Genomic DNA, 17,120 nt, shown 5'->3' on the forward strand with positions numbered 1-17,120 from the left:
CAAAAACAGCTGACAGATACCTTAGCAGAGATTTTGTGAAAATCCCCTCCATTTTTGATATGAAAAGTCCTGGAAGCAAAGTTGCCCTAAAGTCATTGAATTTTAAGGTACTTAATTTGTTTGTATCACTTGCTTTATTTGTTTGGGGTTTTTTTAATCTAACCCTTTGTCTGTGTTTTTGCTATTTTATTTGAAGTTTATTCTCTTCATAAATAGAGTTAAAATTCTGAGTCAGGGTATGTCTGGACAGGATGTCAGAGGTAGTCAAGAGTCCTAAAATTATGTGGTTTTGGTTAAGGGGAGAAACTTGAAAACAATATCAGTTCCCTTCTGGTGATAGATAATGATGTAACTGGACTCTCAGCTGGTGTAGAGAGTTGGTGCTAAAGAACATCTGCTGTTGACTGCACAAGGTAATTGTAGCCTTTAAATTGGAGTACTGTGGTAGCCGTTCACATGATTGTTGCTTCCAGAGTGGATTACCTTGGGATTCTTTATGTGTGCTTGTCACTTGGAAGTCGTAGCCAGACCAGAAATGGCACCCTGCATGCGTGGCAAGAGTGTTGATAATCAAGTGTGTATCTGCACAGGACCTTTCTCAGCAGCTGCCTCCTCATTTCCAAAGGGACAATTTATGGTCTGGGTTTCAGCTTATGAAGCTGTAGATGGTGCAGAGCCTGTGCAGCAGGAAGCTTGTTTCTCCAGCTCTGGCAGCCACAGGCAGTGGATAGCAGCAGCAGCCTTACTGGCAAAGCTTTCTAATGGAGTGCTGCTGGTTCTGATGGATCCAAACCAGAACCTGCTGACTCCTCATGTCGTTCTGCAGTATATCTTTCTTTTGGACAATGATGGAATTATTATTTGATTCAGATACTAATCCTGATTTTTAAAACTCATGAACCTCCCAAGTTATCCCCAGATATGAAGACACTCCAAAAACCTCTAAGACTGTCATACAGTAAAATACAAAATCTCAGAACAAAATGGATCTTGAGTCACATTGTGTGAATTTAGTGTTCTGCTTTTCTTGTGGGCCCAGCAGTGTTTATTTTAACCCTGAACAGAAACACTGTGTGATACAGGCAGTCTACCTGTTTTAATGCATAGACAGTACAATTTATTTTCAAGGTATCTACCATTTTGCAGGTCACAGTGTGATTGGAGCATTTTATAGGGGCCGTCTAATGATGAAGTGCTAATTACCTTCCTTATGAAGTTTCTTACACCTGAGGAACCAGAAGGAATGTGTTGAAGTGGTTTGTCCTGGTGAAACGAACTGGTGAAATGAAGTGTCTTGTTCCCTTGCTATCATTCTTTTCACCAGGACCAACCTCAGGAATTCTGACTGTTTTGTTTGAATGACTTGATCAGTGATGGCTGTCTGGGTTAGCTGTTCAGTCCTAACAGTACATAAAGAAACTATGAACTAGGAGATCTAGTTACTGAATTTTGTTGCTGCAGTTTTGCCTCCTTTTTTTCCTTTATAGTGTCTAGAACTTGGATACTGGGTTGGTCATCCTAGAGCACATTACACAGGATTGTGTCCACACAGTTCTGGAATATCTCCAGTCAGGGAGACTCCCCAACCTCTCTGGGCAATCTGTTCCAGTACTCAGTTACCCACACAGTTACCCACGCAGTAAAGAAGTTCCACCTCATGTTCAGGTGGAACTTCCTGTGCATCAGTTTTTGGCCATTGCCTCCTGTCCTATTGTTTGGCACCACTGAGCAGAGCCTGGCTCCATCCCCTTGGCACCTCCCTGCAGATACTCACAGACATGGATGAGGTCCCCTCTCAGTGCCTCTTCTTAGGCTGAACAGGCCCAGCTCCCTCAGCCTTTCCTCCTAAGAGAGATGCTCCAGTGTCTCAATCATCCTTGTTACCCTCCACTGGAGACACTGCAGGAGCTCCATGTCTCTCTTGTCCTGAGGAGGCCAGAACTGGACACAGCACTGCAGATGTGCCTCAGCAGGGCTGGGCAGAGGGGCAGGATCACCTCCCTGACCTGCTGGTAATGCCCTTCCTAATGCACCCCAGGATTCATTGGCCTTCTTGGCCACAAGGACACACTGCTGGCTCATGGATGGCTTGGTGTCCACCAGGACCCCCAGGTCCTTCTCCACAGGAGGTCAGCACCTAGCCTGTACTGGTGCCCGAGGTTCTTCCTCCCCCAGTGCAGAGCCCTGCACTTCCCTTGGCTGAATTTCAGAAAGTTCTTCCCTGCCCATCTCTCCAGCCTGTTGAGGTCCTTCTGAAGGGTTTCAGAGCACTCTGGGGGATTGGCCACTCCTCCCAGCTTTGTGTCGTCAGTGAACTTGCTGAACAGGTGTCTGCTCCTTCATCCAGATCATCAATGAACAAGTTAAACAATATTGGACTCACTACTGTCACTCTGCAAGTTCTCATGTGTTCCCAGATGCCTGGGTCTCAAAGCCATGTTAGAGAAAACTTTCTCCCACCAGAGACTAGAATTGGGGATGAGATGTGAGAAATAGAATCTCAGAAAGTGACAACCAACTGGTGGTCATTCACTGGATCATTTATGCCACACTCGTCCCTGAACACACCCCTTAGACCCAGTGTTACGAATAATGCTATTTGTATTGAGTTTGGATACAATCTTAGCAGAGAGCTCACCTTATTTGAGCTATCTGCTGGCTTTTCCAGTCGAAGACACCGGCACAGTTGCCATCAGAAACAGGGATATCCTTTTATTTATGTCCATTCTGGAGCTAGCAGTCTGAAATGGTTAGGATTAGAACTGGACTAGGGTTAGCATCCTTTCTGGAGTTAGACCACTGAATGCTGCAATACTTCTCCAAGTAGAAAGGTGACATGAGTCCATTCTCACCTGGTCTTTATTTTCTGCTTCGGAGAGTAATTTGTAGTAGAATCGCTGTAATGGCTCATGGCTTCCTAAGATCTGAATATTGCAGGTTACAGGCGACTGGCTTCTGTGGCATTTAAGAATAACACTGTTTAGTTCTTTCTAAACGACACCCTTAGAGGACTGTTTTCTTTCGGGCAAGTGTCAGTCTGAAATGCATGTCCTTGCCACAGGATGGCAGCAATCCGTCACCACTGAAGCGTCGCTCAGTTCGTGTTGCATCTCAAGACGAAGCCCGAAGGTAAGCTTTTCACATGCAATCACTTTGCGAAGGTGGTAGCACAAGCACAGGAAATGCTTTGTGTACACTTACTCATTATTAATTTAAGCCACGGTTTACAACGTTTGTTACAATGTGATAATTTGCTTAGCTACAAAAGCTGGCCCTAGGGATGAGCTCTGAATACTTTCTCATATAGCAGTTGGTATGGGAGTTCATTCTGTGGAGGGTTGAATACTGCGGGTAAGGTGAGTAATCTCTTTTTAATGCTCCCCAGTGAGCACGTATTTCCTACCAATATCTGAGGGGTTTTCACCTTTAGGCCTGTGTTTCCTCTTCCTGAGGCCATCACAACAGTGTGATGCCCATCTGCAATACACCTTCTGTTTCTCTGGAATTCAGGGCCTGTTTAAAGACATTCAGTGCCTGGAGCCAGTAATTATTATTTTCATGTCTATGCACAACTACATATAGTGAGTTTGCTGTCATATCTTCTGAAACAGTAAATTAATTTTTACATCCATGCATCTGACCACACTTGTAGCAGTCCCTGGTTGGTTCTGTGGTCAGTGACTTGCCCCAGCACCGGCTGGTATAAGCAAGACTCCATGAAAGCTGAGGAGGCTTTATAGCCATTACCATGTAAAGAATCTTATGAAATTAAATTATTCTTCAAAGAACTTACTTCATGAAAGCTGAGCCTTTCTGTTAGACAATACAGTTTTAAATTTCAAAAAGTGCAAGGGCAGAATAGGATTTGTAGCCAGCAAGCCCTCTGCCCTGGCAGATGGTAAATCATGCTGCCTCCAGCCAGGGATACACATCTCCCTGTCCAGCACTGCGGGTGTGCACCAGAGTGCAAGGCCAGTCTCTCTCACCCTAAGCCCAGTAGTGACTACAAACATGAGCTGTGCTAACCCTAATGGTGCTTCTGCAGAAGTGTCTCAGCTGCTCGCAGAACCAGAGCTAGTTATGCCTAGGGGGGCACTAGAAACTCCTCCAGCAGGGCATAAAGCCAGGGATGAGCTGGTCTGCATGGTGGCTGATGTGAAAGGGGGTATGAGGAAGGCAAGTGACAGAGAGAAAGCCCTGGACTTCAGGGGAGCAGACTTGGGCTCCTTCAGGCAGCTTGAGATGGGGTGCTCAGCTTAACCATGAGAAAGGTAGCAAAATAAAAGTGTAAGATGAAGGCAAATCTTAGCTCCACAATGAGCAACAAAAGGGTGCTATAAATGTCAACTGTCTTGATAATAATATTCTCATATGACTCAGTATGGAGAGCCCAGTACCAGAGAAGGCATGGGACTTTCTCAAAGCTGGTAAAAGCACTCTGACAGGTAGACTTTCCTGGCTGCTTTTGCTAGTCCACATAGCAATGCATCAATTGCTGTTCAGAGCAATCCAAAAAATATGTTATCTTTGTCAGTTCTTTTCCTTGCACACATGATGAAAGGTGCCCTGAGAGTCTTTTCCTGGATATTTGATGCTATGTCCCATCTGCAAAGTCATTTTCAGGTATTTGAAGGAGTATATCCTGAGACAGTATAATTCTGGGATGACACATTTTTATATCACCAGAGTCAATAATCTGAGGCTGTGCCAGGAATAGTACTGAGAGAAGAAAGACTTGAGCTCCTCTTTACTGCAGAACCCTTTTTCCCATGGTGTGGGAGGCATGCTCCTTCCAGAGTTGGCTGCATGTACTGGGGGTAGATGGGGGCACATCCGAATCTAAAGTGACAGAGATCGTACTCTTTGGTGATGGGTGTAAGGTGCTTAGAGTCAGAAAACAAAACAACATGTGGAAAGTCCTGAGGGAGGTAGGAAAGGCACAGCTGAGATTTACCACCATTGAGAGTGTCAGGCCAGAGGCAGGATCAAGGATCTATTTAACAAAGCATACCTCCTCATCCCTGAGATTCCAGAAGGCAAGGAAATAGAACAATTGAGCTATTGGCAATATCTTTATGATCTCACGTGGCATAGAGATTCAGGTAACAGATGTAAAGATTTAGGAGGACTATTGTGAATTAGGTGTGTTCTGTCAGAGCTCTCCATTTGCTGTTCTTGCAGTGGCAATACAGGCTCCTGAGCTCATCGCAAGGATGGCATCAAGAAGCACCTGATAGGAGATTTCCTTCTGCTGTTCACACAGGTCAGAAGGGTTTTGGTCTTGACTAACAGCTGATTGTAGTATTTGTATTCATCCATTCTCAGTCTTCTGCTGCCATCAGTTTTCATTCCCAGAAATCCCAAACAGGGTAGAAAATCTAGCATTTCTGCAGAGAACCATCTTGGCTGCCGTGCTGTGAATTACTTCCCTGGATGTTTTGCTGTGGGGAAAGAAGGAACCTCATAGAGAATGGAGACACAACCTTCTGTCTATGACCAGTTGTATTGTTTTCTGGGTTTGCCTCTGTCACTTGAAATTACACAGATGTCTTTCAGTCTGACTTTTTCTTGCTTCAAGTCGAAATGAACATTCAGTAGTAGTACTGCCACAATATGGATAGCTCTACCAACTCCTCTTTCCAGTCAGGATGTTAGACAGTCAGTTCTTGTAGCCTTTTAAAGGAAACTTCCAGTAGCCTTGAGCTTTACAGTTCTCCTTCTCAAGAGATACCATGTAATTGACAGCATTATGAGAAAGCAAATATCTCTGACCTAGTATCAGAAAAGAACATTAAAACTCCCCTCAGGTGCAAGCAAGGCACAGATCACTTGCCTGAGTTGTGGCCAAGCCCTGAGACTGACAGGGATTTTTGGGTTTGCCTGGGAAAATAAAAAGTTCTTTGTGAAAAGCTTTGGCTTTGCACCTAATTGTGCAAAATGCCGTTCAAATTTTATCCTTTATTTTTCCAGTTTGCATTGGTAAAGTGACCTGAGAACTGAGAGTGTTTAGAAAGTTCACTTCTTGTTTGTCTGTGAACAGTGATGGTCTCTGTTTTCCCTAACCAGATACAGCCTTGGCTGACCTGCTCAAAGGATTATGAGCAAAAGTGGGCAATGTGATGAAGTGCCCAACTCCTTGGCCATGTCAAGCTGCAGTTTGGATGTAACTCCTCACCTCTTCTGACCTTGCTTGGTAGCATGTGCTCTTGCCCAAGTAAGCAGCCCATTTATTTATACACCAGGCAAACAGCCCTGTAAAGTTGATACTGCTTCTTTTGAAGTGCTGAAGAACTTTGCCATTTATTTACAAGATCAAAGAGACTGTAATTTTCAGGCAAGCCACTATGGAATCCCTACTGGAGTTGTCTGTTCCTGTTTTTTCTCTAAGAAGTCATCTGCTTCCTTCCTTTCCCTAAATTCATCTCTGAACAGTCCCTGCAAAGAGCATGATGTTTCAGAACTTTCCAGGGAAAGAAGAGACAGTGTTTTCTCTTCTGTAGGTCTAAGGTTGTTCTGAATCTGTTCCTCTTGTAGAAATGCTGCATTCGTTCATATGGAAAAGCTCTTTGTAGCTCCATATGATTTTTCAGTGAAAGTTACTGGTACACATTGCCTTTTTTGTCAGCCTTTTAATTTGAAGTTGCAGTGTCAATGCCATTTTGTTATAGAGATCAACTGAGAAATGTGAAATGCTTGGAAGCTTAACAAAAAAAAAACCAAAATAAAACATTTGTCTTTACTTATGTCTTGCATCAGTGTTTCCCATGAGGAAGACTGACATCTATAGGCTGCCTGTGTACCACCGTGGCATCTTGAGGACTGCTGAGGTGATGGTATCTCTGTCTTCTCTAAGACTGTTGTTACGAACCTTGTGGTGAAGGCACAGACAAATAACAACTATTGCCTTTTTTAAATGTCTTTTTAAGAGAAGAGGCTAGGAAAGTTCTAGTAATTCTCACTTGGCATTATTATAGGCTGAGAAAGCTTTACCTGAAGCCTCTTATAATCCTCACATCTGAAACCACTTCTCTGTTGCCGGTGTTGGGACTGGCACGTTGCTTCAAATTTGCACAGAGGAGCAGGCTGATAGAGTAATGGCACACCTGCTTTTTTTTCTTTAGGAAATGGTGCTGGAAAGCAGTCAGCTTCAAATTACCCCAGTGAATCGAAGGAATACATTCTGATTTTGTTCAGGTCCTGGGCTTTGGAATGGAAAGAAAATAAATGAGTACTTCAGCTCCATTAAATCCTTATAAAAGGCACTGTAGAGGGAATCAGCCTTTCTTTACCCAAAAGCCCAGGAAGAGAGAGTGGGGTGGGCAGTGGGGACAAGGGGAGAGATGCCTGAAGTGCTGCAACAGACACAGGCATCTGTCTGTGCTCTTGTGATCCCATCCCCTCAATTCTTTGGGAAATGTGGGTGACTGCATGCAGGCTTTATCCTCCTTCAAGGTGAAACCCGGGGCTCTTGCACTGGGAGTTCAAGAGGCACGAGCAGTTCCTCACAGGTGCTGGGGCTGAAGCACAGCTGGTGCTGGGGCTCAGGTGTTAGAAAGTCAGTGGAGCAGCAGCGCTTCCTCTCCTGCTCTGCCTCTGAGGTGCACTCTTTTGGAATCACCAGTTGATCGTGTTTCATCTATAGGGTGACCTATAATGTATTTATTGTGCTTCCAAAATATTCTTAGGGAAGCCAAAGCCCTGAAATTTGACAGAGCTTTCTAGCATTATGGAATATACAGACTTTGTGACATTTTTCACGTTCTTTTACTGGTGCTGTTGCAAATGAGCATGAGTCTTGTCTTTAGTAAATAAAAGCTTAATGGAGTCAAAATTACTTCTGTAACATCCCACTGCTTATATGGATGTGCTGTTCCTTCCTCTCTAATAGAGTGAGTATGTACAATTTGGTTATAAAATATTGTCTATACACAGTTTATTGGCAGAAATCTGTCTGCTATAAAATGCCAAATTAAATTCTGAGCCAGTATGCAGTCCCTTCACCCAGCACTTGTATTCTGTGGCATAATGATGCTTCTGTTAAAACTGTTCATGTCAGGAAATAATATCTGTGATAAAACCTGTGGGTTTTACCATATGGCCCAGATACCTGAGATTTATGCAGAATTCCCTTGGCAGTCACACTAAAGAGCCAGTAGGTACATAGAGGCAATCCAAACCTCAGTTTGCTTTTCTAGAAATTTTACTCCTGACTTCTTCCTCAAGTTTGGAAGAAAAACTGAAGTGGTTTGTCCAAGAATAATGGTCCCACTAACTTTCCTGAGTGTAAATGTTAGAGTCATATATCCTGTTCAACAGGGGAACAAGGGACCTTTACCATTGTCTAAGTATAAATACAATGTTTGGGTCTTTTTTCATATATATATATATGGAAAAGTACTAGCCTGAAGTAAACTAAATCATATAAAGGGAAGGAAATTTCTGTTTCCCTCTTTCTTGGGAACTCAGACATAAAGACTTGTGAGGACTGATATTTCACTGTATGGATCAAAGGGTATAAGAGAAGAAGGGTAATATTTGATGTTAAGAAACAATGTAGGAGGTAAGGAAAAGTGTCTTGTTGTCCATAAAACTTTATAGTCTTGAAATGATTGTGTATTGTTATATAGTTTGCAAGTGATTCTCTAAACACTTGTACTGTTTTCAAGTGACCTCCTAATAGGTTAGATGCTTTCCAAGCTCCAATCTTGTTTGTGTGAATGACATTCTCAGTGCTCTGGAAATGTCCATTATCCCTGTGAGTGCGTGAGATGTGGAGGAGCATGAACTAGGTATCAGAAGAAAAAACACCTCTCCTTTTCAGGATTCTGGGAGGATGCATTCTTTCTGATTTTCAACAGAAAGTCACAGGAGGTCCACAAAGGATAAGAGTCCATAAAGTGAAGAAACCAGCATGTCTAGGACTCCTCTGATGCAGCAGTTTCCTAGACTGGCCATTGTAATGAGCCACTCCTATTACCTGCTCCCACACCTCCTGGAATGCTAATATTAAACATTTCGTAGGAATCTACAGGATGAAGTTTGTGATAGCATCTGGCACCTGGAAAGTTTGACATGGATTCAGCTGTCAGAAGGTTAACGTAACATTCAGCATAACACCAGGTTAAGATTATTTATATTTTCAGTGATTTCCTCCTCCTGTTGTGTATTCACTTAATCCAGGATTAAATTCTAATTGTGGTGTAAGTCCTTGGAAAGCTCATCACTTTGAAAGGAAGTTCTAGGAAGACCACATACCTGCAGTTTGAATGGGAAGTTTCAGGCTGTGAACCTTACTACCCTGTAAATTCTGGGTGTTTTGTGCAAGGCAAACACAAATAACAGTAATGAAGACAGAAGCCTCACAGGCTCTGTTCTCAGACATGATGGGAAAAGCAATGCTATGAAAGCACAGTGCCCTAGGTTTTGCTCTGTTTGATGCTGCCTGCACACGATCTCATATGAACATGTTAAGATAAAAGTCTGTGTTGTTTTGCTAGTTTGGATGTTGGAGCTGAGCATGCTTAGTGTCATCAAAAGCGATTAAAAAGCATCATCCTAAAGGAAACCCGCACTTTTTCAAAGTGGTCAGAATCAACCTGTGCAGAATTTGACACAGCACAAGAACAGATGGAGTTAAGCAGGAGGCTTGCTTTTTTTCTATAATTTTATGTGAAGAAAAAAGCTTTAGTGAAGTCAGTGCAGCTCTGTCCAGCCACTGCCTGATTTGTGCAACTGGTGGGCTCCCAAATACAGTTATTGCTATTGCTAGTGATATACCTACCGTAGGTTATGTACTGGCACTGCAGTATTAAGGCTTGTCAGGCTTGCTTTGCCTCAAATTGCCTTAGCCTGCCTGGAACTTGATTCTAGCTGGCTTAGCTGTGACAGCAGTTTATTTTAATTATCAGGTTACTATTTCCTGATTTGATCATGGGATATAATCACAGTTTTTGTACAGACAAGAATAGTGAGCAATTATTTTGTGTAAAGAGAAACGTTTATTCCATCATCTTCATATTGCAATGGAAAAGAAAAAAGGCCTGGCCTGGTGATTGAGGGCTGCCTGTGGCAACCCAAGATGCAGGGGCGAGGAGTGCAGACGTGAAGAGGATAAGAGAAGAGGGTATGGGAATGTCAGTTAGGAGCTATGGACAGCAGCACACGATTAAATGTGGATACTGGCAAAAGTTGTTTATAGGTGGCAGAGGAAACAGAAAAGAGGTACACAACATATGTAAGATATTTTTTAATACTGGTCATTCAGACATAATGTGGATTTGCAGACCAAATAAAAAGAACAAGCTGTAAAGTAAGAAGGAAAATGTACCAAAAGAAGCCCCTAGAGGACTTTAGAAAGAGAAAAAAGAAATCAGCAATTTCAACATGATGCTGTTTGGGCACTACCACTGTGTTCCTTCCAGAAAAAAAAAAGTGGAAAATTATGCTCCCTGTAACCATTTCCTCCCCTGACTGAAGACTCAAGAGAAAGAGTGGAAAGGTAAGTATAACACCAGGGAGAATGGAAGATGCTAGGAAGTATGCATTGTATCAAATAATTATTGAGACTTTTTCCCATGTTAGCATTCTTTATTTATTTTCTTTTGTCATAAATGAAATACATTTGAAAGGCTTTATGCTTCCCTTTTTCTTTCCCTGTCTTATTCCCTAATTTTCTGAATTTGCAATAGGTTTCTTAGTCCCCAGAATGCAACTTTAAGATTCTCCTGACATTAGAGTCCTGCTGATACATGAAATGCTGGATGTTTTGTTCTGCCTTTTCTGCAGAGTGATTTCTTCATATGAGTCAAAGTCACAGATCATTCAGTGCTCCTGCCCCTGTTAGTGTACTCTAGAGCTTGGTAAGCAGAAAACCCCCCATACATTCTGCATTTTTGAGCCAACACCTAAGAAATTAGGGATCACTTTTCATGTTTTAAAACATGTACCATTTTGAAGCTGCAGGCATATGATGCAAGCCCATAATCGAGGAAAACTGATGCTCTCACTGGGCTCCCCTCTGAACTGGTGCAGTGAATCACTGCTGCAACACAGAGAGTAAAAGCACCCCAGTGACAGAACACCAGCCAGCCACTCTTTTGAAGTGGGTTTATTTAAACCTGCTACTGTAATGAACTCACCAAAGATGACTGGAAGGCTTTTAAAGCCAAAAAGCCAAGTTTTACTGTAGCAGGAGCTACAGTAACATTCTTTTAATATTTTTTCAAAAATCGGTACAACTCATGAAGGCAGGTTTGAAATAAAAGAGCTCAAATCTTGGATTCCTCTGTGCCACAGAGAAGCTCCTGCCTTTTAGCCACTCTAACAGTGGTTGCCAATAGTAGCCCCACCTCTTATTAGGAAACACTGTATCACCTCAGAAGCAGGACTTCCCCACACTTCACTTGAGATCTCTCACAAACTGTTTCAGCTGCCCAAAAGATTTTAATTTCCTTTACCATCACCTAACCTGCTCAGGGTAAGTTCAGCTCAGAGCAGGGAGTTTAAATAATACAAAGCTTCAGCCACCTAATCTGCACCAAATATTTTTCATTCTCTTCAATCATCTTTCAACATGAAAGTGGAATGTATCTGAAGCAGCAAGGTAGCCTGTCTTAATATTAGCATCAATCTAAAGAGTGTTCCTTGAGAAATAGTTCGTTTTGAACTGCATATTGTGGTAATAAACATTGAACAAGCTTTTTTTTTTTTTTTTTCCTGTCAGGTAGTTTTCTATCTGTCACAAGCTATAGAACACAACTCCTCAGAGAAAACTAAGCATTCAGGATTGATGAGAACAAGAATAATGCATGAAACTAAATAGGTTAAAGTCCATAGAAATCGAGGCAGAAGTATAGATTTTACAATATATTCATTATAAGATGAATTTTCTTAACTAAGAAAATTTTCTTAACTTTTCTTAACAATTTCTTAACTAAATTTGACAAATAGCCCAACACAGGGGAAACAATGTGGTTTAGACATTTAACTAGAGAATACATGGAGTACAATTGTTTTCATGCTAAAATGTCACAGCAAGGGTTAATGTCCAGGGTTAAACAGGCATGTTTTGAAATACAAGTGGTCAAGCATGTTCCACATTATGATCACTCTTCAGTTTAAATATTTCAAATGTGGTTTTGTTCTACGAAATTGAACATCGGCAACAAAAGAGCAGATTCAGATCTGTTTCTCACAGGTAAGCAATTCCCAATGGCTTGCAGCAGGCACAGTAATTCCATTTGTCCATCAACATGTTTTAAGCATTACATGCCTGATCTCAGGATTTTTGTCCTTTTCATTCAATGCGTGTTAGAAAAGAACCTGTGCAAATACTTTCAAGAAGTGTATTTTACTGGAACCAAGGAAAAAATACATGATCTGAATTTGGAAAGATCTTCTGTCACTGATATAAAGTGCATTTTCTGGCTACATCGATGAAGTCCATAGGCATAACTCATCATTGTGTGACTTCATTTCAAGACTGAGTGCTGTCTTGTTGAATAGTGACAGTTTTTTCATTTTGTAGTGAATATTCTAAAGAAAAACGTGAAGTAAAAATGAAAATAATTTATAAAAAAGAATCTATGTAGACATGTTCCAACTAATATACCATTGGATTTGCCTTGAAATCCCTCAATTATATTTCTGTAAAATTACGGAAAATTTTATGCCTTACAGAGACAAAAGTCTATTTTCATTCCACACAACCAATTTTCAATCTGCTTATGGTTTATTTTAACCCACCCCTTCTGAATAGTTTCCCTTTTGCTTCCTCCTTCTATGGTCCTTTCCTTTAACCCATGGATAACAGGTATTGTGAAAAAATAGTGGTGTGAGAATTTACACGAGCTTTCTGACATAATCGCTCCTTTGGCAACTGCCCAAATCTCTGTGCTCCTCAGGGAAAACAGGTGCTTGTTCGGAACATTCATCATATGTTTTCTGTCACACGCATATTTTCATGATTCTTCTGTATTGGAAACAGTACACTAGATTCCAATATAACCAGACTGAGTATGTCAGGCCAGTTAGTGCTGCTGTGATACTTGCCTTTTTGTACTGGTGTATGTGTAACTTTGAAAGCACTTAGAGAGGCAAATAGGTTAGATCCGAAGGCCTTTGCACATTTTAGCAGCACAAATAGAAGGTACTGCTGCCTTATATCTGCTCTAAATTGGCTTTGCCTGCTGCCGCAGACGCCACTGCTTGGTTTGGCACGTTCGTAAAATGGGCTTTATTGCGCCGTTGTGTCCTAATCCGGTCTTTTCATCTCTTTCTTTAGTCAGGTGTCCCGAGACATCAGTGATTTCAAGGGCTTTCCTGGCTCGTTTCCCTTCGGGCAGCAGCTGCCCTGTGCGCTCAGGGGCAGCCCCGAGCGGTGATCGCGGGGCGGCTGCGGGGTGCCGCTGGCGGGGGCGCTGCGGCCCCCGAAGGTCCCGGAGCGCAGCTCTCGGCGGCACTGAGGCGCCCTGTGGCCGCTCCCAGCCAGGGCTCGCCCCGGAGCTCCGGCCCTGCACAGGTGGGTGCCTGTCCCTGCTGTCCCTGCTGTCCCTGCAGGCACAGGTCACCCTGGGGAGAGGTGGCTGAGTTTGGGGCAGCAGTGTTCCCAGGCGAGTTCGCCTTGTTTGTGCCCCTTCAGCGGACCCAGCCGGCAGTTCCTTACGGATTCAGGAAAGGGGTGCTTTAGCGTCCTTTCATACCCGAGTCCATTTTTCACACGCCTTCCCACAGTCACAGCTGTGGCAAACACAGTAATTTCTCTGTACCACCACAGCCTTTTAGTTTTCTTGTCCTCTTACAGAGCTGCTCAGAGCATATGCTGCTGTAATCCTTTCAAAGCACTTTGTGAAGATAGTGAAGGCACTCGGGGATAATCTCTGTGAAGCCACTAAATTGGTCACCACCAAAGCACTGAGAGACATTAACTAGGCTCCTGTCATCTGCAGATGGAGCCTTTCTCTCCTTTGGAAGCACAGTGACCTGCAGACCCACCAAACAATCCACAACAGTTTGCAAAGCCTCTGTTCTTCGCTGGAGGGATGTCACCAGAGGGAGGAAGGCCAAAACTGCGAGCCGGTCAAGTTATTAATCACTCTTCGTGTGTTTTCCCCCGGGGTGAGGGGAAAATAATCATCAAAAAAGATGCTTAACCATGGAGAGCACTTTACTCAGATTTTTTTTTTTTCTTTAAATACCAAAAAAGTCTTTTTTTCTCTCTTTCTTCCTTCTCACTATTATTACAAGGGATAAGACTTAGCAGAAGATTTTCTCATTAAGATGTAAAGTTGAGATGTCCATGGAGCTGTGGTACTTCTATAAAGCCAGAAGAAACTCACAGCTGGGAAAAATCAAAATTCAAGTTCAGGGTATCAGGGCAAATAACATAACTTGCCTTTTATTTTGGTAAAAGCAAATAATTATCATTGTTACTTATTATCATTTAAAGTGCTTGGGCTTAAAGAGGTCACATTTATGTAAATAATATAGTTTCTGTGCATGACAAACCCTCTCTGCCGGTTGTCCCTCTCCCTATTTAATCAAAGTAGGGAGGACTAGCACTCGTGTGACTACAGACGCCAAACTCAGACTTGGAAGTCCAGGCCTGTGTCAGATGCCATGGAAAACTGCTTGTGCACAAAGGGAAGTGGTTAGCAAGCATGCTCTGCCTCCTCAGCACTGCCTGTGGTGTAGCAGATCAATACACCCTATGCTTGCCATGAGTGTGGATTCCTGCAAGGTGGGAAACAGCACCTGATTCTGGGATACCAGGTCCTGGCTGCACAGCAGGAGAGACCTGCACTGTGTGAGGTTGTGCCTCATTAGAGGGGGAAACTCTTGGGGAGCTTTTCTCTTTCCTCTCACTAAGCTGAGGAGTCTTGCCCAGGGGCCTTGGACTTGTCCCCCAAATGGGCTGTTGGGTGGCTGTTTCATTTCCAGCAAGGAAGTAGAGGGAGCATGGACGAGGTTTCTACCCAATGTAAAGTGTTACCCTTTTGTACATCTTTCTCTTGATAGTTGATAAAATACACTCCCATGAAGACATAAGTTTTCAGGGACAGAGATTTTGTGATGAATTCTGTGCTGAGGACCTCCTCTCTGACCCAAGCTCCTTGTCCTGAAAGTAAGTGATATTGCTGTGCTTTGTTGTGGGCCTTCTTGAGCATTTGTGAATGTCCTTGGACATGGCCTTCAGCAAGAACTCTGTCCCCACCCTCCATCTGAACAGCGATCCAACCCACTCTCAGGCAGATAACTAGCTAGAAATGGCTGCTGTAGCTCATTGCTGAAAATGTGTGAGTGTGCGCATGTTCCCTGGGAAAGCTGATGCACATTCAGGGCTTTGCTGGGGGTCCAGGGTACTTAAATGGCAACCTCAGAGTGCAGCACCACAGCAGAGAAAAGGCCGCGTGTGCCAGGCATGCCAGACAGCCTTGTGAGGGATGTGTTCATGGTCAAGAGATGCCTGAAATTAGGTGGGATGGGGATATTGGGGCCAACCTGGAACTGTTGTAGAAGCACAACAGTGAAGCCTTTTGCCCAAAGAGCACTGCTAGGGCCATTTTTAACCACTGAACTGGTAAATCCTGGTCACTCCACCACAGTCTGCCAAGCAGTGAGCTTTAGGAGGCTTGTCAGGGTTCAACTCCAGCTGTCTATTGATAGGTCTCATAAGGAGTCAGGTGGGCTGAGGCAAGTGGCTGGGAAAATCAGGCCACACAGCTGCAGAAATGTGACCTTTAGGAGCTGCCAGACCCATCCTGCAGACTTTAGGATGGAGAAAGAGAGAGCAGCAGTTCAGTGCCTGGTACAAGAGAGAGAGGCTAGGGACAAGCCAAGCCTGGCAGCCTTGCAAGGCACTTTGCTGAAGCGAGTGTGTGGGTCACTGTCCTCACCTTTCGCAGGAAGGTGAGAGGCTTCTCTCTTTCATGACTACATGGCTGTGACTCTCTCCTCATTCTAAAGGACCGCTCTCCCCTTTAACTCTTGTCACATTTCATTATTCCCCTCCCATGTGATGACACTTCCATAACAAACACAGGGAAAGCTTGACAGGAGCAGTCAGTCTGCTCGAGGAAGGACAAGGTCAGCCTCTGGACAGGGGAGATTCACAGTGAGGTGCTTGGCTTCCTTGGTTGGGTCCCACCACTGGGCCCAGTTTGCTGCCCAGGGTGAGAAGGGACAAGCCAGTGCAAGACAGGCACAGGGATTTCAGTGCAGTAAGAATGTGTTGCTCACCAGGAAACTTTGCTGCTCCAGATGAATTCATTTGAGCTCAAATTTTCTAGTTATGACTACAACCTGATTGGTAAGAGAGGCCATATCTTAACTACAATCATTGATACCTCAGAAAAGACTAAAAGTATTCCTGGCCGACTCAAATCCCAAGCACTTCAACAAAACAAGATCTTATTTTTCAACACTAACTAAATAAATCCCACATCATACTTGGAGCTTACTCCAAGACTGGAGGGTGCATAGCAGTCTAAAAATATGATCCAAAGTGCTTACATTTTTTTTCAACCTGTACTGGAAATTACCTTACCTTCTTTTTAAATTAACAACTATCCTGCTGGTAAAGTAAGTTAATAGATTATTTTTTCTGCTATGTTAAAGTCATATTCTCAGGAGGTGACATCTCCCTGTTTTTGTCTCACTGCGCCATTTTTTAATTTGTGTGAGACTTTTCCTGAATTTAACTTGAACTAAAATTCCACTCATCCTCAGTGAAGAAAAGAAGAGGAAAGTACAGCTAGGTAAACAACATACCAGTATGGTGTGGGTGTGCCTGTGAGCCTGTAGCTTAAGTGATGTCACCTTACTTTAAAGGAAGTTGTCTCTTTTGTCACACACTCTTCATTAGAGATTTTTGCACATAGCAGTAATGAGGATACAAGGAAATCCGCTGTCTTTTGCTGGCCACAGGTTCACAGGCTGTATTAATAGATAGGATTAGTGAAGAAGAATAGGTCAGAAGGCTGCAAAGCTCCTGTCCCTCGAGATTTCCTTCTTTAGATCATTAGTCTTATTGAGAGCTTCTTGAATACAGCGAGCAGAAACTGAGGAAAAGGCTGGAACCATTTTATTCACCAGGACATTCTGGGGAAGGGTGATTTCTTGGT

Source organism: Chamaea fasciata, unplaced genomic scaffold (genome assembly GCF_029207755.1).
Source record: "Chamaea fasciata isolate MVZ Bird 193981 ecotype frontalis unplaced genomic scaffold, bChaFas1.0.hap1 SCAF_3, whole genome shotgun sequence".
NCBI classification, from domain to species: domain Eukaryota; kingdom Metazoa; phylum Chordata; class Aves; order Passeriformes; family Sylviidae; genus Chamaea; species Chamaea fasciata.